The sequence below is a fragment of the Mytilus californianus genome, unplaced genomic scaffold (assembly GCF_021869535.1).
Source record: "Mytilus californianus isolate M0D057914Y unplaced genomic scaffold, xbMytCali1.0.p SCAF_1, whole genome shotgun sequence".
Classification (NCBI taxonomy): domain Eukaryota; kingdom Metazoa; phylum Mollusca; class Bivalvia; order Mytilida; family Mytilidae; genus Mytilus; species Mytilus californianus.
The window spans coordinates 104,408,770-104,433,218 of record NW_026262581.1 but is presented as its reverse complement, the minus strand read 5'-3'; the positions used below and the strand labels follow the sequence as shown (position 1 = coordinate 104,433,218).

The following is a 24,449-nucleotide window of genomic DNA, read 5'->3' as shown; positions in this document are numbered from 1 at the left end:
TGTAAATGAATCGTTATAGATTAGACCGTTGGTTTTCCTGTTTGAATGGTTTTACACTAGTCATTTTTGGTGCCCTTTATAGCTTGCTGTTCGGTGTGAGCCATGGCTCCGTGTTGAAGTCCGTATTGACCTATAAAGGTTTACTTTTACAAATTGTGACTTGAATGGAGAGTTGTCTCATTGGCGCTCATACCACATCTTCTTATATCTATATCCATCAAAATTGTAGATTGGCCCATTTTAAGAGATTCATAATTTGGTCACATGCTAAAAATATCCCTTAATATTGTACGCATATATGATACTTTAAGTTTTAGTAAGATTGATAGAGTTTTTAATGACGGCCCTGGTGTGAAATAAATTGAGTGGAATTTAGTTCTATCTGTTTGGTCTATATATTATGAATAGCGGCATTTATTTATGGTAAATAAATAATTTACTGGAATAATTAGAAATGTAACTAGTATCAATTAGCTTACATTGAGAGTATTTTCTATCATTTAGAAGTTACTACGCTTCATTATGCTGGTAATTTCATTCATTAAAATGTGGTATCTGTTTTCACATTTGACAATTTAACCAATCAAAATCTCGTTTGAAAGGTTAGCATATGACTGGATTTTAAGGAGGCAATTAGGAAGTCATCATAATCAATAGATAATCTTACATACCAAATCATTCATGTTATTTAAGACTAAACACCCGTTATTTGTTTCAAAAGAATTACAACTATAGAGTTTCACTATCAATACCTACCCAAGGTAATGGCTATTATGGCGAAAGAATGTTACACTCGCACATGTTCATCTTCATAATAAAGGTCGAGTATCAAGTATCCGTCAACGTACGCCATGGCACCAGTATATTCGTCGGGACTTTCATTTACACGCAGATGTGCAACAAAGGAAAATGAAACACTACAATACTATATCTGATAAAACCGATAAATCATAATTCTACATGACAAGAAAAAGTTTTTTCAACTCATCGTAAACAAAGGCGGAAATATTCTCTATGTAACACTATGTAAACTTAACAGATAGCAAATACTATCAGTTTAACAAAAAATTAAAGAAAACTATAAAATTTCTTTTATGATTTTATTTAGCAGAAAGCAAACAATGCATAGATATATAAGAAACGGTCATTTAAAGGACAACTTTAAAAGATAATATCAACTACAATTGATTCATATAAAAACAAAAATCATTTAGACATATCATATTTTGTTTATTTTAATGGTTTGATGATTACATAAAAGAGTAAACATGACTGTAGATATATCAATAACAAATATTTAAGGACGTAGTCGAATAAAAATCAATAAATGAAGGCAACTAATATATTCAAGTTAATATCTTCTTCTGCACTCTTTGGAAAGTTCATGTTTGTTTGGTCGAAGGAAAGAAAAGACGATATGCATTGATTGTCTGGATTTTTTCAAGAACAATGCCAACCACGAGTTTCAAGTTAGAGTTGTTTACAGGTTAGCGCTACGACCTATCATAAATGTCCGAAAATTGTATAGAACGAAAAAAAGTTATATTGTAAAATTTTACTTTGATGGAAGTTCTTAAAAGAAATTATAACCTCTTTCTCTCTCTCAAACGACTCTTATAAGTTTGTTTTTGTTAATATGTTACCAACTTATATAAATGTTTAAAGATGGCTCGAAAGTGCTACTTCGATAGATTTTTCATCTTCAAATTTTTAGTAATTATTCAAAATACGAATAACAAGAACATCCCAAACCCCAACCATCCGGTCAGAATGGGGACGTTGGATCCTATGCCTTGTGTAGAGAGAGAGTGCCACATTTTTTGTTAAACTGATAGTATTTGCTATCTGTTAAGTTTACAGAGTGTTACATAGAGAATATTTCCTCCTTTGTTTACGATGAGTTGAAAAAAACAAATAGACGCACATACAAAGACAAACAACAACGAACAACACAAACTTACTTCTGATAGATGGTTGCTGGTTTGGTTGACTGATTTTTGTTCTCTTTACGTCTAGTGGCAAATATTTCATGAATGTTCAGGACGAGAACAAATTAGCAATTTTAATAGATACGTATAGCAATAGGGGGTCGACCGGGAGGAAGGGCGGGAAATTTGGAATGTCACTTGAAAATGAGATTATATTGGATATATACAAAAATCAAGCCACCTACTGACCCCCAAAGAGTTGTTGCAATGCTTCCTATTGTAGCACTCTCTCTACACAAGGCATAGGATCTAACGTCCCCATTCTGACCGGATGGTTGGGGTTTGGAATGTTCTTTTTATTCGTATTTTAGATAATTACTAAAAATTTTAAGATGAAAAATCTATCGAAGTAGCACTTTCGAGCCATCTTAAAACATTTATATAAGTTGGTAACATATTAGAAGTCCAGACATAAGTTTATTAGCAGCATAAATTGCACATGAAATCTATACTTTTATTTGTTTTTAAAAGTGGACCCTCTGCGATTTAAATTACGGTGAAATTGGCCACACCTCTTTTGATGATCATCACAGTCAATATACGGGTATAAGGCATCACGGCAATTACATAATCTCAAACATACACATTTGAATAAATTAAACAGATTAACTGTAATTCTGACTAATTTCAATTTTTTCCCATTGACGTGGCATTTTGCACTTAAGAAAATTTATAAAAAAGTAAGTGCAAGAAAAGAAACTTAGTGTCAATTATCAGGATTGCATATGCTCGTACGATGATTTGTTACAAGCTGTTGACGTGCCTTTCCTACAAATAAGAAGAAAAACAAGGCACAAGACACCTTTATAATAGTAAATTAACTTAACCCATAATTGTCTATCGACTCCCATATATACAAATATTCAAATTTTACTTCCCCGTTATTAAAAAAAATGCATGTCTTTGAGTAAGCTGTTGCTAGTTTAATGAACAGTCTTCCATGCCATTAATGGACTGAAAAATAGTTTTCTGAATTCTGGAGTCTCCATTAGTTACGGCATGGTTGGACATTCCTGGGAGTAGATGTTTTATATATGTATGCGCTACCCTCTTTGTTGTTTGTTTCAATTGACTATTATATGTACTAACTCGCATATTCTAAATAAATGTCTTATTATTTTCATAACATAAATCTTCTATACTTATTTCCGTTTTTAAATCTGAAGCATACATGTTTAGCTATATGTATATAACACTTCACATTGTTAAAATTTTTCAAACTTAGAATCCGAGGTTTATCAAGAATTTTGAAATTTTAAAATGGAAAATGGAATTATCGCGAATGGCTGCATGTTGTTGTCAACGGGGTAAAGTTGTAGAATCTGTTGCTCTAATGATCTAATTGAAAATACCGAGTGAAATGGATATGGCGGGAAATTACAAGAGAAAAAAATTAATCAACGTAATTTAAAAAAACTGGTTAGAATAGTTTTTATGCATACAAAATAAATATATAAATATACATAGAAACTGCATAATATGTGAATATAATTGTTGACGGTGTTATATCTATAAAAAAAATCCCTACTCAAACCTTATTCGCGATTTATCAGTATGAGCCTTTTTGGCGCGTTTGTTGAGCTATCTTGCCGAGAATAGCTTCCCTTTTTTTTACTCGCGGTACCTTCAACCCTTTTATTATTTTACCATGTTCATTATTATAAAATGCAGTTATATTGACATATTAAATGTGAATTGATACAGAATCTCCACTCTGTCCCAGAATACATACTTAGTAGTTATTTCATCTATTTGACTATGAATACTATAGTAGATTGGGGTTTATGAATGTTGATTTTTTTAGTGAGCCGAAAACTAAAATTTAAGATTTTAAAAATCAAAATTTCGAATTAGAGTCGAGATTTAAAATATTAGATGTCAAATTTTCGAATTTACAAAAAATTCGATCTATCCAAAGTGATAATTGTATATCCATTATAATTGAAAAAATAATAAAGCAGACAGTCTATCAATGTAGCACATTTTGACAAAATTTGAGTATTTGATACTTTAATTGAGTATAATTGATAAACCATGAATTATGTTTATACGTTTGTTGACACGAAGGACCTGTCAAGATACAGATAAAGATGTACCATAAGATAACAATCTCTTCCGTTTTTTTATTGAGATAAATAATCTTAATTTGCTCTCTCTTACGAATTATCTGCATGAATATTCCGACGATTTTAAAAGATACTATGTTCACATGTTAAACTTTGGCGTCAGTTCATGCTTGTGGATAAAATTTGAAAAAGCAAAAAAATATACATTTTGAATGTATTTTTGCAATAAATCAAAATATTAACAAAAAAATATGTATGGGCGTTATAATTATGGAAATGACAATATTTAATGATGAAACGTGTTGTGGCTCACCTCTAAGTCTGTAACACGCTGATAACATCAAACCGAAAGAACGCCTATTCGTTCAATGTCACGAAATTCATATTTGTATTCCTCGGTTTTTACATATGTCTGGTTTTTCTAAAGTGTACTTAAAACTTCACTTTTAAAAGTAAATTGGAAATCTTCTTTCTCTTAAAGAAATTATTACGAAGAAATGTTAAGGAATGCCACTTTCAAGGAAGATGTTATTTGTTTTCAATCAACACATAATGTAATTAAAGTATAGAAATAATGTTATATAAAAAAAATATTTCGTTGCTGATTAATAGCAAAACTTTCTAAAATTATTCGTTAATAAATTTTTAAATTATTTAAAAGCTAAGGTTCAACTCTGCGTCAGGCAAAGTTGACCTTAGATGGATTTGGCTTCATTTTAGGTTCTTGTAATATAAATCACATAGCTCTTCAACTGTATCGGTTCTTATACATCCTTGGCTCTCCGTATCCGTATATCTTTATTCTCAATAAACCATATACATAGGTATAGAGAATACATTTATGTAGAATATTTACAATAAGACAGAACAAACAAAACAATTTCTAAGACAATATATGAAGTACATTTAAGCCGTGAACACATATACATGTATTGATAATCTTTATAAATTTACAAAGTTTAATCAATTGTGATTTGTTTTTTGAAGATATAATCTGCTTTTATTTAATAATATTTGCGTTTTTAAAATAATAATGTGACATACAATTTTTCTTCAAAGTATTAACATTTTAATATGTAGTGGAATTCATCGCCAATAACATTTTTATTACATCGAAGACAAAGTCTATTATTTCTAAGTATATTATTCCATCTACCCTATATATTCAATAGGATGCTTGTGATTTGTGGTCCTAAATCTACACAAATCAATAGATAATTTGTTCCCAAGAATATCAAAATAATCTTCTTTTTTAAAAGAATCTTTAAAAAGTTTGTAGTTAAGTGCTTTTGATGAGTTTTCAAGAAAAGAATGCCAGACTTGTACAAATTGATCTTTAAGTCTGAGCTTGATGAATGAAACTAACAATTTGCAATTCATAAATGATTGCGTTTCCCACACATTAGGGGTAATATATATTTCAAATATTCGGCTTTGAGCGTTCTTGATGATGGTAAATCCATAAAAGCGCTTCAGACTCATGAAATTATAAAGTGTTGTTTTCATAATTTTATTTTGCAAAAGATAGAGACATCTTCTTGAAAGTTTAACCTACACCTTTAGCGACATCTCCTTGAAAGTTTAACCTACACCTTTAGCGACATCTTCTTGAAAGTTTAACCTACTTTAAAAGTAACCTATCTATACATTCGACCTTTTTAGACGAATGAAATTAACATTGACAGTGAAGTACCTGTTTCATTTGATAAATAGATACACGTTGAATAGATTGTATTTATTTCAATTTTCGGCTTATTCTTACCGAGCAAACAAATTAAAACTGATAATAAAAGTAGCGGAACTATTCAATTGAATTGCGATTAATAAAAGGTAACAACTTATCCAATTGAAATATGACGAACATATTTATAGCTTATGAAAAGGGTAAATTAATTGAAAGTCATATGTATAAACCATGGATTAATAGATAAATAAATAAATAAATAAGTAAGGAGTGTATGGGGAATTTGCATCATTTTGTTGCTAACACATTTTTTATGGTAATTTGTTGAATTGAATTGAATAAAATTGCCATGCGGTGAGATTTGGTAATGTTTCTGGTTTTGTTTTGGTATTTAATAAGATTTAGGCTGCAAGTTATCAAAGTTTGAAGGAAAACGATGTCAATCCTTTTCAAAGTAGCATAAAGAAATTTGCAAGAGACAAGATTATTATGCATTATGACATGAATAAATATGTGGATAAAAGGGACACCTATGTATTAACAAATTCTAGTAACAGTATGCAGCACTGTCATTAGAGGCCAATAAATCCCCATACGGCAATAACTAAACACGAAGTGTACTCCACTTTAAACATTTTCTCATAAAACACCAGACATCTGTAAACAAATTGTGGAGAAAAAAATTAACAATCATTATTTATTTTATTTTAATAAATATTTGATAGATTTGAGATAGCTTTACATGATCGGCCAGCCGCAAAGTGGTATCATTTTTCTAGATTATTTTAGACAAGGGCGTAAGATACATTTAGTTTTGTTTAACAGGTTTTAATCATTCGTGGTCTGCGGTGGTTCAATTCAAGATCCCATGGCTTAAATGGATTTAGATATAATAAAGATGAAAACTTATATAAATAGTTATGAATTTAAACGAATTTTATTCATATTTGAAAGCTTGATAGATCTTTAACGCTGATTTTAAATGTAACGACTGAGGAAAATGATACATCAGTTGATAAAATATTTATAAAACTTATATTCGCATACTAAACTGCTAATAAAAAAGATCTGAAACAGGAATATAGATTTTAACTTTATGTTTTCGTTTAACGCATCAATTAAGGGTAAACTTGACCAAGTCTCAAATTTAGCAAAGTTAAAAATGTTTGAAAAACCTCGGAAACCGTTATTTTATTTACAAACTGTTGATTGCAGTATTTTCTATCTGTATATAATTTTTTTTACCTCCTTAAAATTGAAGCGTTGTGAGATTCGGTCAAATATTTATATTTTTGGTATCTGCAACCTCAATATTGTCATAGTTTCGAAAATATAATTAAAACAATCATTGCAAAATATTTCTAATTTAGTGTTATACTTTTCTTTAATTCTGCACCTTTGCTTCGATTCTGACACCCATTACAAACGTTCACCGTGCACAAATACAGAGAATTTTCCAATGCTTTATTTGTCATTCCCTTGGTATTTTTGACTTATGACTGGATATGAATCTGTATATATATCTCTGATTTATGACTGGATATGAATCTGTATATATATCTCTGATTTATGACTGGATATGAATCTGTATATCTATCTTTGACTTATGGCTGGATATGAGTCTGTATATCTATCTTTGACTTATGGCTGGAAATGAATCTGTATATATATATATATCTTTGACTTATGGCTGGAAATGAATCTGTATATATATATCTCTGACTTAAGGCTGGATATGAATCTGTATATCTATCTTTGACTTATGGCTGGAAATGAATCTGTATATCTATCTTTGACTTATGGCTGGAAATAAATCTGTTTATCGATCTCTGACTTATGGCTGGAAATGAGTCTGTATATCTATCTTTGACTTGTGGCTTAATATGAATCTGTATATCTATCTTTGACTTATGGCTGGAAATAAATCTGTATATCTATCTCTGACTTATGGATGGATATGAATCTGTATATCTATCTTTGACTTATGGCTGGAAATGAACCTGTATATCTATTTTTGACTTATGGCTGGAAATGAACCTGTATATCTATCTTTGACTTATGGCTGGAAATGAACCTGTATATCTATCATTGACTTATGGCTGGATATGAATCTGTATATCTATCTTTCACTCATGACTGGAAATGAACCTGTATATCTATCTTTGACTTATGGCTGGATATGAATCTGTATATCTATCTTTGACTTATGACTGGAAATGAACCTGTATATCTATCTTTGACTTCTTGCTGGAAATTAACCTGTATATCTATCTTTGGCTTATGGCTAGATATGAATTTGTATTTCTATCTTTGACTTATGACTGGATATGAATCTGTATATCTATCTTTGACTTATGACTGGAAATGAATCTGTATATCTATCTTTGACTTATGGCTGGATATGAATCTGTATATCTATCTTTGACTTATGGCTTGAAATGAACCTGTATATCTATTTTTGACTTATGGCTGGAAATGAACCTGTATATCTATCTTTGACTTATGGCTGGAAATGAACCTGTATATCTATCATTGACTTATGGCTGGATATGAATCTGTATATCTATCTTTCACTCATGACTGGAAATGAACCTGTATATCTATCTTTGACTTATGGCTGAATATGAATTTGTATATCTATCTTTGACTTATGACTGGAAATGAACCTGTATATCTATCTTTGACTTATGGCTGGAAATGAACTTGTTTATATATCTTTGACTTATGGCTGGATATGAATTTGTATATCTATCTTTGACTTATGACTGGATATGAATCTGTATATCTATCTTTGACTTATGACTGGAAATGAATTTGTATATCTATCTTTGACTTATGACTGGATATGAATCTGTATATATATCTTTGACTTATGGCTGGAAATGAATTTGTATATCTATCTTTGACTTATGACTGGATATGAATCTGTATATATATCTCTGACTTATGGCTGGAAATGAATCTGGTTGTCTATCTTTGACTTATGGCTGGATATGAATCTGTATATTTATCTTTGACTTATGACTGGAAATGAATCTGTACATCTATCTTTGACTTTTGACTAGATATGAATCTGTATATCTATCTCTGACTTATTGCATGAATCTGTATATCTATCTCTGACTTATGGCTGGAAATGAATTTGTATATTTATCTTTGACTTATGACTGGAAATGAATCTATATATCTATCTTTGACTTATGACTAGATATGAATCTGTATATCTATCTCTGACTTATGGCTGGAAATAAATCTGTATATCTATCTCTGACTTATGGCTGGAGATGAACCTTTATATCTATCTCTGACTTATGGCTGGATATGAATTTGTATATTTTATTTTTATCTTATGACTAGATATGAATCTGTATATCTATCTCTGACTTATGGCATGAATCTGTATATCTATCTCTGACTTATGGCTGGAAATGAATCTGTATATTTATCTTTGACTTATGACTGGAAATGAACCTGTATATCTATCTTTGACTTATTACTAGATATGAATCCGTATATCTATCTCTGACTTATGGCTGGAAATGAATCTGTATATCTATCTCTGACTTATGGCTGGAAATGAACCTGTATATCTATCTTTGACTTATGGCTGGATATGAATTTGTATATTTATTTTTATCTTATGACTGGATAAGAATCTGTATATCTCTTTTTGGCATATGACTGGATATGAATCTGTTTATCTCTTTTTGACTTATGACTGGATATGAATCTGTATATTTATCTTTGAATTATGGCTGGATATGAATCTGTTAATCTATCTTTGACTTATGGGGTTTGATTTTCTCCTTTCTAAATAAAAGATAAAAAATAATTCATATTAAAAATAAATTAAAATTTTTTACAATTATCAAAAAGCATCCAAAGTTCATTGAAATTACAATTATCTCAATAATGAGGTAGAACTGAAATTATATTTTGAATTTATAACACACTCTTATTGAACACTGGTCAGTGCTTGCACCAACAGAAAGTAGGAGGTAATTAATAAGGGCATTAAGGCCAAGTTAAATTTTCGGTCAAGATTTTATGCAATAGAAAAACTGAAAATCACTTAATTGAATTATAATGTTTCATTGCACACATTAGTCAATTCAAATAAACATGTTCATTGATCTTTATATCAAAAGTCGTCTTCAGCTTCATTGCTTCGGCCAATTACATCTGAAATTAGCACATTATCCTTTTACTATTTACTCGTCACAAAGATAATTGACTGTGGGGAACTTTTAGGTTAAAGATACTTCAAATGGATCTATTTCAACATCTTTAACCAAAGTGTGGCATTAATATTAGTATAAGTGTTAAAAGTTCGTAATTCATTTTTCAATTGAGTCGTATTTATGTTAGAAACCTCAAAGCGCATATGCTCAGGTAGTTTTACCAGGAATATATGTTTTAAACGTCTGTTTGCTGTCACTCCTTCGTGTGTATCCAGTCTAGGGGTATTATCAAATGTTAAAATGTAATTTACCAAAATCAGATGGTCCATGAATTTTGTGATGTGTTAGGGTTAGAAAATATATATTTAAAAAATCCTCTACTGAGTGATGCCCAATCACCGGATATGACTCATCAACGTATTTTAACAGTAACATGGTGGGTGTCACTACTGGAGCAGGAACCACTGATCCTTCCCGAGCACATGTATTTACCCCCTTTGTTTGGTGGTCTTCGTGTTGTTCCATTTTTAGTTTTCTGTATAGTGTTTTCTGAACCGTTGTTCTATTTTACGTGGTTTTCTAATGCCCTCACTGTATTTTATACCTTCTTTTTTTACCCAGAGGTATTAAAATTATAAACTTATACTCTACAATAACTGATAATGCCCTCATTGTATTTTCTACCTTCTTTTTTACCCAGCGGTATTAACAATACTAACTTATACTTTTACCCAGAGGTATTAAAATTATAAACTTATACTCTACAATAACTGATAATGCCCTCATTGTATTTTCTACCTTCTTTTTTACCCAGCGGCATTAACAATACTAACTTATACTTTTACCCAGAGGTATTAACATTATTAACTTATACTCTACAATAACTGATAACGCAACTCATATGATAAGAAAATAGAGATGCAGGTAATATGACATGCAATGATTGGTCTTTTTAACCTGATTGATTGATTGGTTGGTCGATTGGTGTTGGCGTCAGCACTTATGGACAAATTAGTTCAAATAGGATTCATATAAGTAACAGTGGAATAATGGAAGAATTATGGTTTAGTAAATCTGTATGAAGTTTAAAAAACTTTAATACTATGTATAGAAATAACACTTCATAGATGTGGTTCATCTTTTTTGATTTATCATACTCAGCAACGCTCAAGCCAACAACAATTGAAAGCCAAGGATGTATAAAAACTTGTATACGCTTGGAGCTTTATGCCCAAAAGGAACAAAAAAGGAATAGCCAAATCAACCGTAGGTTAATTTTGCCTAATGGAGTTGAAGCGCTTTTTTCGTAATAATTTGTCAATCTTTCAATGTAGAATTTAAAGGTATGTTATAAATCATGTCAATGGTAAAGCCCTGAATACTGGGTTTATGATACACTCCGGACAAGCACTCTAACAGCAGCGATATTGACCCTGTGCCAGAAAATGAAGAAAAAACACACTTTATAGATTTGGTGCGTCCGAAGCGCTTTTCAGGATAAACCTTAACCAGGAACGTTCAAGCAAAAGAAATAATAATAAAAAAAAAACAATAATGTATAAATACTTGATATATAAGCGTAGATATTTGGACCATAAAATACAAACAAAAATAATTGAGGTTTCCCGTCGGTGGCTTTCATAAACAGTTAATTTTTGTAAACATAATCCCAACTAATGATTAAAACCAATGTCCACACACTTTATACAGAAAGGCACGCGTCATATGGGCGGTTTAATAATCTCCAAAGATCATTACTAAAAGACGGTAGATCATTTGTTCAAGCATATATAGTTGTTAACCATAAAAAATCAAAGTACTGAAGTACTGAACATCGGATGACCGCAAGTTCTTGTGGATGGTTACAAGCACTTGTCTATACCTGAAAGTGAGGTTAATGTACAGAGATATATATTTTTCTGAGACAAGTTCGTGCGTGGATGATGAATAAATGACGGGTATTCAACCTCACCGTAATAACTATTATATTGTAGTGATACCAAGGATTTGTATAGTAAGATCTTACTATACAAATCCTTGGTGATACAAATCAGTATACTCTGGTTTGTTGTTGCATATCATATTAATATTTGTATGTAACAGTTACATGTATATATAATTTTCATCCATTTGTATATCATTCTATTCTACTATTCTAATGATAGTGCAGTGCAAGTGCAAGGTGGACACTCTTCTGTAATAATTCGATTTTTCTAATAGATTGGATTTGAGTAGGCATTCATATTTTCCCGCAACACGTTCTTGTGATATTCTTCCGCATGCGTTAGCACAATTTTTCTGTACGTGTGCATAGATATTAATGATTTTTTTACTTATTTATATATATATATATTTCTAATGACAAAACATTTTTATATTATTGATTTAAGTTCTAAAAAAAATATTTTTATGAGCATTCATTGAAGAAATGAATTTATAACAAGCGATAAGGAATGTTATTTTGCACTCGATAACCAGTCAAAAACGAAAGTCAAATCTCTGTGGCAACAATACATCGGAATGCCCTCACGGTCATCGCGATGTAAAAATGGGAATACTCAAAATATAATTGTTGAAAAAATCAGATGTGATTGAAAGAAGCATCTTAAACAACGAAAAACTGCTACAGACACTAGTTCTTTAGGATAAGAAATAAAACCTTTTCCTGATTTCAATTTCTTTGGTTAAACGAACTGTAATATATTCTCTGAATGAAAAAAAAAAACATTTAGGAATAAATTCATATATTGATAACGGGTTCAAACTGCTTTTAAAATATTCTAAACAGTTTCATACAAAAGTAATGCATACTTGTGTTCAATCGTTTACAGTGTTGTGTTTGTGAGACCGTTAACGAGCGACCTGATGACAAACTTTCATAATGGCATGCATTACATTTTTATCAAGAACAATAGCTCTAGTGTTCCGTGAAATACAAGCGAGAACACCACATACCACCCGATTGAAGCATCATCCATCCTTATCTCACGTCTCTTGCTTTTTCGTTAACAAAAAATCTGAAAGCAGACGTTGCCTTTCCTCGAATATATATGACAATTTCTGCTCACTGCTCAAAACCGTGATGCGAAAATTAGGGAGCGACTGAGCAGGATGATATAGGCGAAGGGAAGGACGATCAACAAATGATTCAAATGATTAAATAAGTCAAATGACTGTTTATTGGAATAACTGCCCTTGAAAATGAACATTTTAACCTGTTATTTGCATTTTTTGTTTACGATCATCACTTATGACATAACTGACCCAATTGAATCGAAAGATCACATGCATTAACCTTAGTGTGTTAAAATTTTAGATTTTGAATTTGTAAATTATATTTGTTCTATCAACCAACGAGTCTGCCTTGACTAAAACAGAACATTGTGTTAACATGCAAATAATATTCTTATATATATGGTAAACTGTAATAGAAAATATGACAAATGCTAAATGCTTCAGATGTTTTGTAAAACTAGCAAACAGTGACCAACAAATCATTTCATTAGTAGTTGGTATTATAATAACTGCTTAGATATGGCTTTTTGATTTGGGGAGGGGAGAGAACTTTTGTAAATATTTAGTTTAAGGAAATATCTAGATGAACGAGTCGGGTCTTTATTTATGCTCTCAAACCTTTTTATTTATTTAGTTTACAAAACATTTCGGTCATTTAAGACGTGCGTACTGGGAGAAGGAGCAACAGTGGTTTATCGATAAAAAAAAAACTCGTAAATTTATTTCAAATATATTCATCAGGAGAAAAAGCTCGAGGAAATCGCTACAACTTAAAACGGTGCGTCGACAGTTTTAATGACTCCATATATATATATATATATATGCATGCGTTGTCCGCCATAGATATTCAAAATCAGTTAAAAAGGTACCATAGGAAACGTAACAATTCTTGGGTCACAAAATTATAGTTTTATCCTTGTTTCTCTAATTCTTACCCGATTTATATTCACACCCGATTGATTATTTTCTTATGATTAACGTGTGGTTCGTTTGATCTCAGCACTTCATTGGTCGAAATTAAATTATAAATTCGTTGCTTTCCTCTGTATTTTCTATTGTGACATCACGAAAAAAGGCGACCATGCATGATGACGTCTCATATAAAGGACACATCGTTTTGCAGATCATTGAAAAAGAAAGATAAAGTTTCTCCATCATTATAGAAACAGATTCCACATCCAAATGTCGTGCAATACGATATTTCTCCTCTCTCGACAGTAAATATTTTAAATATCTTAAAAGCTCGGCAAACCTCGCGTTTCAAATATGAAAATTTTATTATCTCGAGAGAAGAAATATCCACTTATGGAAATATTTTGTCTCCCTCGATGCCGTGGTAGTATCATTATTGTAAGACATGAGTTGTTCTGTGTTCTAATGTAGAACGAAGGTCAATTATCCTGTCTATATACTTATACCTCCCTGTACAGTTTTTTTGTATGTATAATTTATGCAATTTGTTAACAGATTTTAATACTACAATTGTTTTGATACGTCTGTTGTATGTTAGATATCAAGAATGACAATGCATATATCATAAACAAATGACGGGATTTCCTAGCGCAAAACACGTGTTTCTTGATTAACCTTCATGGTACTGCACGGCTCACGTGGTACGGCTCGTGATCGAAAGTTTGGAAAGCCAACAATATGATGCGTTTGGAATAATAAAAACCAAATGTTCTGATAGAATAGCCAAACTGACGCGTAAGAACATCTGAGGAAGTTGCGACCTTAGTTTATGCACAATTACATAGTTTTGATGAGGCATTAGATTATACAATGTATAAGATACAAGCAAATTTGACCGTAGATGATTTGTCTATTTTAAGGTCCCTTTTGCATGTCATATATGCTCTTCACGAGTCTAGGTTTTAAACATCCCTGGTTTTCAAAAGTTTTGATTTGAGCGTTCCTGATCTATTTATAGGCAAATCTAGAAAAGTGCTTCGGACGCACGAAATTGATGAAGTGTTATATATCAATATATAGATTTTGTTATACCTAAGAGCCTACAACATTATTTCTGTAAGCTCATATGGTATTGATAATAAAAAAAAATCAGATATATTTAGTGTTATAACAACTTTTAACAAGTATTGTCGAGGCTGTAATATGTAAGAAAATTATGAAATTCATTGACTTCTGGTCAATATTGAAGGAAGTCGAATCCACCTAATAGACAATAGATATCTTGACAGGGAATGCTAATTTCTATAATTATAAAACAATTAGTCATTTTAGGCACATACAATAATTACAAAATTAACATCATGGGAGAGATACAAATTCTGCTATGTCATTTTCCTGTTTACTTACGATTATTTATTACTAAACATCTCCTTTCAACGGTCTTTTCAATAATTTTAATAATTTTACAGGTATCAAATGTACCTTTTCATTGTAACTTTTAAAATTACCCCGTTTGCGTCATGAAATTGATCGCGGAATCTTATTTAAAAAACAACGTTGATTATAATCATAGCTTAAATATTGAATTTGAACCTAGTTTCTCTTTTTACGGAACAAAACTTTACATATATATCTTCATCATTTTTTATATTATGTACAAGTTTCTGACGCTGGGGCGAACGAAGTGTTTTTTTCTCTCGAAATTATCATTTATGTTTATCTATTATATAAAACTCATTAATACTTTTTTCCATTTGCACAAACGCATTAATACTTTTTCCTTTTTGCACAAACGCATTAATACATACTATCTTACATAATCATTATATACAATTACATGCTGTCACATTGTACAGTTGCAAATGATGCAAAAAAACTAAATCTGAATCTGATAATTTTATATTAAGAATTTGATGATGGTTGTTAATCAATAACGATTTGCCAAAGGTATAGGATTTCAAATGTTATAAAGATGACGAGATTCCTACGTGCAAATGACCAGACCATGCAATTTCCTACCTCATTGGATATTCAAAGTCGTTAGATGTCCAGATAATTTTATGATTTTTTATAATTACTGCTCATGCTGATGGATATGACTTTAAAAATCGTAATGCCTTTCAAAGAAAAAGATAGACTGGTGGAGATTTGGTATTACTGTCCTAAGTGGTCATTTAGGATGCATTTATTAGTGGACCAAATAGATCCTCATTGTTCTAAACTATATAACTGCTTATAACATGTCACATAAATCTCAATTGATGATCTATTTACTAGCATGTTACTTCAAAAGAAACATGCATTCAATATTCCTATTTAGTTTGATTAGATCCACAGCTGTTCTAAATATGTTAACGATCTGGGTTGATGATCTTTTTCTTTCCCGAATCCATTCATCACATGACACAGAAGTGCTATCGATGTTATAAGATACAATAGTATTACATAATACTCGCATGCATTAGATCACTTCATGAATAAAAAATCTCAGATTTAACTGTAAGGTACATTATGTGGTGTTTTTTTCGGAATCGATATATGTAAATCTAAAATGAAAAGGGTGCTTAAATTTCGTGGTGAAATGTTTTTCGCGAAGATAACCAAAATTTCGCCGATATACGGTATTTTCATTGCCATCACATTCTGAGTTTAATTTTTCAATGACTGATTCGAACCCTTGGTCATAATCAGTTAAAGAGTGTCAAATTTCAAAAGTACATGGTATTTTATAACTTACCAACAAACATTGCCGAAGTCATTACAAGTAAAACGGCAAAAGGAGATTTTATTACTATCCCTTTATGGAATAGTTGATTATTTTTAGCAAACAAAAGACTACCAAAACGAAAATGTAAAGAGTAACGGTAAAATACACGATGAGGGTTAGTTCAGATAACCTTCACAAGTAGCAAAGGACCAGTGAAGATAAGAGGTCCTTTTGGTTTTTTGAGTAACTGTTCTTCAAATAATTTTGTATTCCCAGATTATTTACTCCAAGAGTTTACTGCTTAAAAAAACTAATAATACTTTTTTTTACATTATTAATTGACTACTAGTATTTGACATCACAATAATGAAATTACCCGTACCAATTGTACTGTGTCAGATTCGACAAATAATAGAACAGAGAATGAAAACGGGGAATGTATCAAAGAGGCAACAACCCGACCAAAGAGCAGAAAACAGGCCAAGGCCACCTTGAATGGATCTCAGCTGGCCCATAAACAATGATGTATGACAGTTCAGCGAAATGGAAGTTAAAAGGAGCCAGCTGAGGCCCGCCTCCAAGTGCGGGATTGTCTCGCTGCGTTGAAGATCCATTGGTGGCCTTGGCCTGTTTTCTACTCTTTGGTCGGGTTGTTGTCTCTTTGACACATTCCCTGTTTCCATTCTATATTCTATATATGTCATTTCACTGAACTAGTATACATTATTGTTTATGTCCCTGCTGATTACCGCCTCCGGTTGATGAATTTTCTCGCTGCGTTGAAGACCCTTTGGTGGCCTTGGCATGTTTTCTGCTCTTTGGTCGGGTTGTTGTCTCTCTGACACATTCCCCGTTTCCATATCAAAATATAAAGGTATAATACAGTGTAATTTTTCAATTTATAACTAAATCATACCTTCTCCTTTTATTAAAACAAATTCGTATTTTCATGCCAGTACCAAAGTACCAAGCTACTTAGATACGACCGGGAAATAACAGTCCATCAGTAGATGTATCAAACCAGTGGTACCCAATTTTACTAGATAATGGTATAATGCTGTGGTATTTGTCAATTTATAGTTGAATTTAACTGCCCCCCCCCCCCCCCCCCCCCCCAAATGGCAGTGCATAATACAATGTACTTTAGTTGTGAGTTTAGAGCTGTTGGGGAGTCGGATTGATATGACATTCATAACACTAGAAAAGTCTGATATATTTCCTCATTTTGTACAATTTTCAGATTTTTAATCAATTTTTCTCTAAAAGCTATTATTACGTGGGATATCGTCTTGGTCAAATTCTTCATGCTCGCTTAAGAATGGATTCAAGTTCATTGAATTCTCACCTATTCCTTCGCAATTTAGTAGACTCTCCAGATTGTCGTTGTGGTGATGTAGAAACAAATTCTCACTTCCTGTTATCTTGTCCAATATACACTGATTTAAGACATGAACTATTAGCTTCTGTTTCAGTTCTTCCTGTCCAAGTTGACACAAAAATATTGCTTTTTAGATCAACGGTACTCTCAGATGAGCAAAATAGTCATTTATTTAGTTTGGTGCAGAAATATATTATCAAAAGCAAACGTTTTAACCCTTGATGTTACTGCTTCACCATTCAATAGGAACCCAAGCATTTCACACTGTATACATTACAAAAATTCATGTTTATTTTTGTATTTTTTTCTTCTTCTTCTGTAATGTATTTTCTACTTTTAATATTCATATATTTATTACAGAGCATGTCAGCATTTATATTTATGTATTGTTCAATAAGTGTATTATTTGTGTAAAAGGAGACAGATTTGTAAAAGCAAATTTGCTTGTTTCTGAATCCTTAATATTTATTTCATTTGTATCATATCGTTTAATGTTGATTTATCTGAATAAATATTGCTTAAACTAAGTATTGAATGCTTCTTTTAGTAATTTTATAGGGTTGTAAAAGCGTTGACCGTGCGCACATTTTTAGAATGAAGGGCTTCCGCGCTTCATACAAAATGTACTTTGGTCAACGCTTTTACACCCCAATAAATTTACAAAAAGAAGCATTCAATTCTTAAATGAGTTGCTTAAAAATGCCATTTAAATGTTCTTTGTATCTGTCATATTTTCTTCAAAAGCAAAAAAAAAAAAACATTTTACCCCTATGTTCCATTTTAGCCATAGTGGCTATGTTTCTTGACGTACAAGGAAATAAAATACAAAATTTATACTAGATACCCTGAAACTCATTCAGCCCAAGTTTGGCTGAAATGATTCAGCATTTTCAAAGGAGAAGAATTTTTAAAGTAAGCAAACTAGATGAACAAATTGTGAAAAATTGTCTTTAAAGGGCAATAACTCCTTAAAGGGGTCAATTGCCAATTTTGGTCTAGAAACTTATTTGTAGATCTTACTTTGCTGAACATTTTTGCTGTTTACAGTTTATCTTTTTCTATAATAATATTCAAGATAATAACCGAAAACTGCAAAATTTCCTTAAAATCATCAATTCAGGGGCAATAACCTAAAAATCAGATATCCGATTTGGCTGAGAGTTTCAGGGCATGTAGACCTTGACCTAATGAATACTTTAACTTCTGTCTGATTTGCTCTAAATGCTTTAGTTTTTGAGATACAAGTCAAAAACTGCATTTTACCCTATGTTCTATTTTAAGCCATGGCGGCCATGTTTTCTGAGGAAACAGAAAATAAAACAAAAAGTTTATTCTAGATAATCTAATAATCATTCAGCTTAAGTTTGGTTTAATTTGGTTTAGCAGTTTCAGAGGAGAAGATTTTTTAAAGTTAGAAAACATGATCAACAAATTGTGTAAAATTGTCCTTAAAGGGCAATAACTCCTTAAGGGGTCAATTGACAATTTTGGTCATATTAAACATATTTGTAGATCTTACTTTGCTGAACATTTTTGCTGTTTACAGTTTATCTGTATCTATAATAATATTTATCAAGATAATAACCAAAAACTGCAAAATTTCCTTAAAATTACCAATTTAGTGGCAGCAACCCAACAATGGGTTGTTAGATTCATCTGAAAATTCCAGGGCTGATAGAACTTGATCTAATGAACATATTGACCCCCAAGTCAGATTTGCTCCAAATGCTTTAGTTTTTGAGAAATGAGCCAAAACTGCATTTTACCCCTATGTTCTATTTTTAGCCATGGCGGCCATGTTTTTTGACGAAACAAAAAATAAAACACAAACCTTATTCTAGATACCCTAAGGATCATTCAGCTTAAGTTTGGTTGGAATTGGTTTAGTAGTTTCAGAGGAGAAGATGTTTGAAATAGTTTACACCGGACGGACGACGCGTCGGACGACGTGATATCAAAAGTTCACATTTCCTTTGGAAAGGTGAGCAAAAAACAGGATATAAGCGCGGTTAACAGAAATGTACAAATACATTTTACAAGCAAAAATTACTACAATGTTTACCAAATTAGGTTTCAAATATACAAAAAACGGGTGCATGGAAATAACAAATAATTTCCGCTTCCAATAATATATTATACAAGAATTTAAATCATACTTGATCCAACATATTTGATTTTCAGTTAAATTCAAGTGAATTCAAAGATTGATATTTTAGTCTTAGATGCATATTTTTTTTTATTAGTTGTCAGTCTGTCAGTAACTGCAAGTACTCTCAGATCTGTACTTAGTGTCTTTTTGTTGTGGGGATGTAAAAGTATCCTGCCACGTCCACTCTGTGTTTTTGTTAGATGTATTTCTATTTGTATCCATCAGAAAAGTTAAGTCTTTTTCAACTGATTTTTATAGTTTGTTCTTGTGTTGTACTGTTACACCACTGTCCCAGGTTGGGGTGGGGTTGACGCCTTCAAACTAGTTTAACTCCGCCACATTCTATATGTGCCTTTCCCAAGCCAGGAGTCTGTAATAGAGTGGTTGTCGTTTTTTGCTGTTTCTCATAGTTGTTATTCGTTTATTGTGTTTCATAGTCTGTTCTTGTGTTGTGCTGTTACACCACTGTGCCAGGTGAGGGGAATGGTTGGCGCCTTCAGACTAGTTTAACCTCGTTTAAGTCAGGAGCCTGTAATTCAGTGGTTGTCGTTTGTTGCTGTGTAACATATTTGTTTTTCGTTCATTATTTTGTACATAAATTAGGCCGTTAGTTTTCTCGTTTGAATTGTTTTACATTTGTCATTTCGAGACCTTTTATATCTGACTATGCGGTATGGGTTTTGCTCATTGTTGAAGGCCGTACGGTGACCTATAGTTGTTAATTTCTGTGTCATTTGGTCTCTTGTGGAGAGTTGTCTCAATGGCAATCATACCACATCTTCTTATTTTTATATTAGCTGTGCAAAATAAAAATTTACATGCCGAAATAACAATGGATCGATAACACTGTTGGTAGATTTTCAATTTTTCAAGCGATTGAGATTAAAAGGGGGAGGGTTAAGATGTCAGATGATAGGTTAACCCCACCCCATATTCACGTGCATGTCCCAAATCAGGTACATCGTAGGTTGCTGTGTGCTATATATGATATGTTATTGCAATTTGGGTATTTTGGTATTGATGGCAGATTTAAAATAGTTTATTTTAATTATATAGGGATATTTAGAACTTGGCATATTATTTAGACTCTTGTCTGTTGTTATAGACTTGTGACGACCTCATAGCGTGTTTTGCTTTTTGTGTTGGGTTGCTTTCATATTTCGTATACCACACGTCTCCTTTTATTTTGACCCTACGAACGATTGGAGAATAGAAATATGGTCATACCAGGACTTCTTCATTCGGACAGTAAATAACCGTGCGTCCGTGCGACTATGTTGGATTCATAAATACGCAGCCACGCTTGATCGAAATTAGGACATTAAATCCGATGTTTTCTGTAGGGATAATGTCATAATCTCTGCACATCAAAGAACCACTGCTTTAACTCGTTTAGGGAGTTCGTAGGTGGCCTGTTGCACAATTTCTGCCCCTCTCTGATATATATTTTCCATTGGCAGTCTAAATTTTCTGACCGGCTTTCATCCCTATTGACTTGCTTTGCAGATTCTACCTAATTGAATAATTGTTAGCTTGCTCCCGTCCTGAATATGCATGAACTATTTGCCACTGGACGTTAAGCAAGCATTGAATCCATCAATCCAGTTTATTCATATATGCTTCGATGGTACCATTCGCCTACAGTATCCATTGTTTCGTAATGGTAAAATAAGAAGATGTGGTATGGTTGCCAATGAGACAACTCTCCACCAGAGACCAATGACATAGAAGTGAAAAGCTATAGGTCACCGTACGGTCTACAACAATGAGCAAAACCCATACCACGTAGTTAGCTATAAAAGGCCCCGAAATGACAAATGTAAAACAATTCATACAAGAAAACTAACGGCCAGATTTATGTACAAAATAATGAACGAAAAACAAATATGATTCACAGCAACAAACGACAACCACTGAATAACACGCTCCTGACTTGTGACAGGCACATACAGAATGTGGCGGGATTAAACTAGTTTGAAGGTGCCAACACCTGGGACAGTGGTGTAACAGTACAACATAAGAACAAAGTTTACCTATAAAAATCAGTTGAAAAGGGCTTAACTCATCAGATCGATACAAAGAAGAAATACATCTAACAAAAAACTCAGACCGGAGTGGTAGGGCACTTGTAAAGAATGTGGCGGGAATAAACATGTTTGTGAGCGCTCAACCCTCCCCTAACCTGAGACAGTGGTGTAACAGTACAACATAAGAACAAACTATAATCAAAGTACTGAAGTACTGAACATCGGATGACCACATGTTCTTGAGGATGGTCAAAAGCACTTGTCTCAGAAAAAACAACATATCTCTTTACCTGAAACTGAGGTTAATGTACAGAGATATATTTTTTTCTGAGACATGTTCGTGCGTGGATGATGAATAAATGACAGGAAATTCAACTTCACCGTAATAACTATTATATTGTAGTGATACAAATCAGTATACACTGATTTGTTGTTATATATTATATTAAAATAACAGTTACATATATATATGATTTGCATCCATTTGTATATCATTCTATTCTACTATTCTAATAATAGTGCAATGCAAGTGCATGGTGGACACTTTTCTGTAAAAATTCGATTTTTCTAAGATTGGATACGAGTAGGCATTCATATTTTCCCGCAAAAACAATTACAGAGTTACCGGTCCTTGCCGGTATTGTCGCATAACGTTCTTTGGGATATTCTTCCGCATGCTTTAACACAATTTTTCGGTACGTGTGCATTGATATTATCAATGATTTTTTACTTATATATATATATATATCTAACTACAAAACATTTTCATATTATTAATCTATGTTGTAAACAAAAATATTTTTATCAGTATTCATTGAAGAGATGTATTTATATCAAACGATAAGGAATGCTATTTTGCACTCGTTTATGTGCGCATATTTATCATGTTTATAGATCGGTTACAAACCCAAAACTAATTTACATAATGGAAATCTAGGCGATAGCAATACATCGGAATGACCTCAAGGTCATCGCGATGTAAAAATCAGTTGAAAAAGCTTAACTCATCAGATGGATACAAATAGAAATACATTTAACAGAAACACAGTGGACGTGGACGGGTACTTATATATACATCCCAAAAACAAAAAGACACTAAGTACAGATCTGAGAGTACTCGCAGTTACTGACAGCTAGTTCAAAGCCAATAACAACTAATGAAAAAAAAATCATGTATCTTAGACTTAAATATCAATCAGTATACATCCAACATCAAATGGAATTTAGAATAAGAAAAAAGAAAAACATGACCTTGTGCAATGCCAAGATACAGGTATCGAAAGATTGTAGAGCCATGGATGTGCATATGTATATAAAAAATAATATTAAGTTTGATTTTAATTTACTGATAACAAAATCACAGTGTTGAATTGGTAACCTTTTAGAATAAGTTTATTTAAAGGATCAATAAGTTTACCCGGATCGTATCTAAATTTCCGGGCTCTGTAAACAACATCTCCGTTAAAATTATGATGTGCTATCCCGTTTAAAGAAAATTTTCTACAGGTACAACCAAACATCCAAACCAAATCATTGTATCTATGGAAATATTTATTGAAGGTTTTAAGTTATTCGTGGTAACGAAATTCCTGAATTAATAATTTACCAGTAATACATTATAGATTACGTTCATTGAAATCCAAAACGTCACAAAAGACACGCGCATAGCGAACGAGTTGGGATATGAAATACTAATAAGCATGAATTAAAATATTAGTAGTAATTTTCTATCCATGGTCATCTGTGTTATTCTATAAGTCAACAAAATCATGATGGCATCCGTTAACTTTGAGGAGATAACCTTTTTCATTTAACCTCCTTAACCTCCTTAAGTCAGTAGCTTCTTTGAATTCAACGTCCCTGTATCAAGGATATTCAAGGAGGAAACACAAACACTTGAGTATTGAATCGAAATTGAGTAATATACTTCTTATGAGGGTGTTGTTGGAATGTTGCTGTATTAAAATCATATTTTATCGGAAAGTTTGGTTCTCAATAACATTCACTGAGAGAAGATATTGGGCAGATCTTGCTGTATATGTGATTTTCTTCATTTCAAGTTCGATGTGATGTTTGCGTTCAATAGAGTAATTCAGTAAAAAGACAAAATCTGAATCGTGGAACTAGAAACTAAAGGGTAAAGTTATCCATTCTACGAGAGAAGCTACAGTTTGTAGTCATTCTCATTCGCATAATGCAAAGTAAATGAAAATACCAATTTATTAATTTCGTGCGTCCAAAGCGCTTGCTTTACTTTAAATTACTAATAAATGTATATCTTTTTAAATTGTTTAACTTTGCATGGAAAACTTTTAATTTCAAGTGTTTAAAGGCAGATATCT

The 24,449-nt window shown here is 32.0% G+C and overlaps 1 protein-coding gene across 1 annotated transcript in view; it reads left to right on the top strand.

The window, feature by feature from the left end:
* Nucleotides 1-14,959: 14,959 nt before the first annotated feature.
* Nucleotides 14,960-24,449, top strand: part of LOC127728700 (putative leucine-rich repeat-containing protein DDB_G0290503) — a 99,008-nt gene continuing 89,518 nt past the window's right edge. Inside the window, exon 1 of the mRNA XM_052236345.1 lies at nt 14,960-14,975. The gene's annotated coding sequence lies outside the window, so the exon portion shown is untranslated. The remainder of the gene's footprint in view (nt 14,976-24,449) is intronic.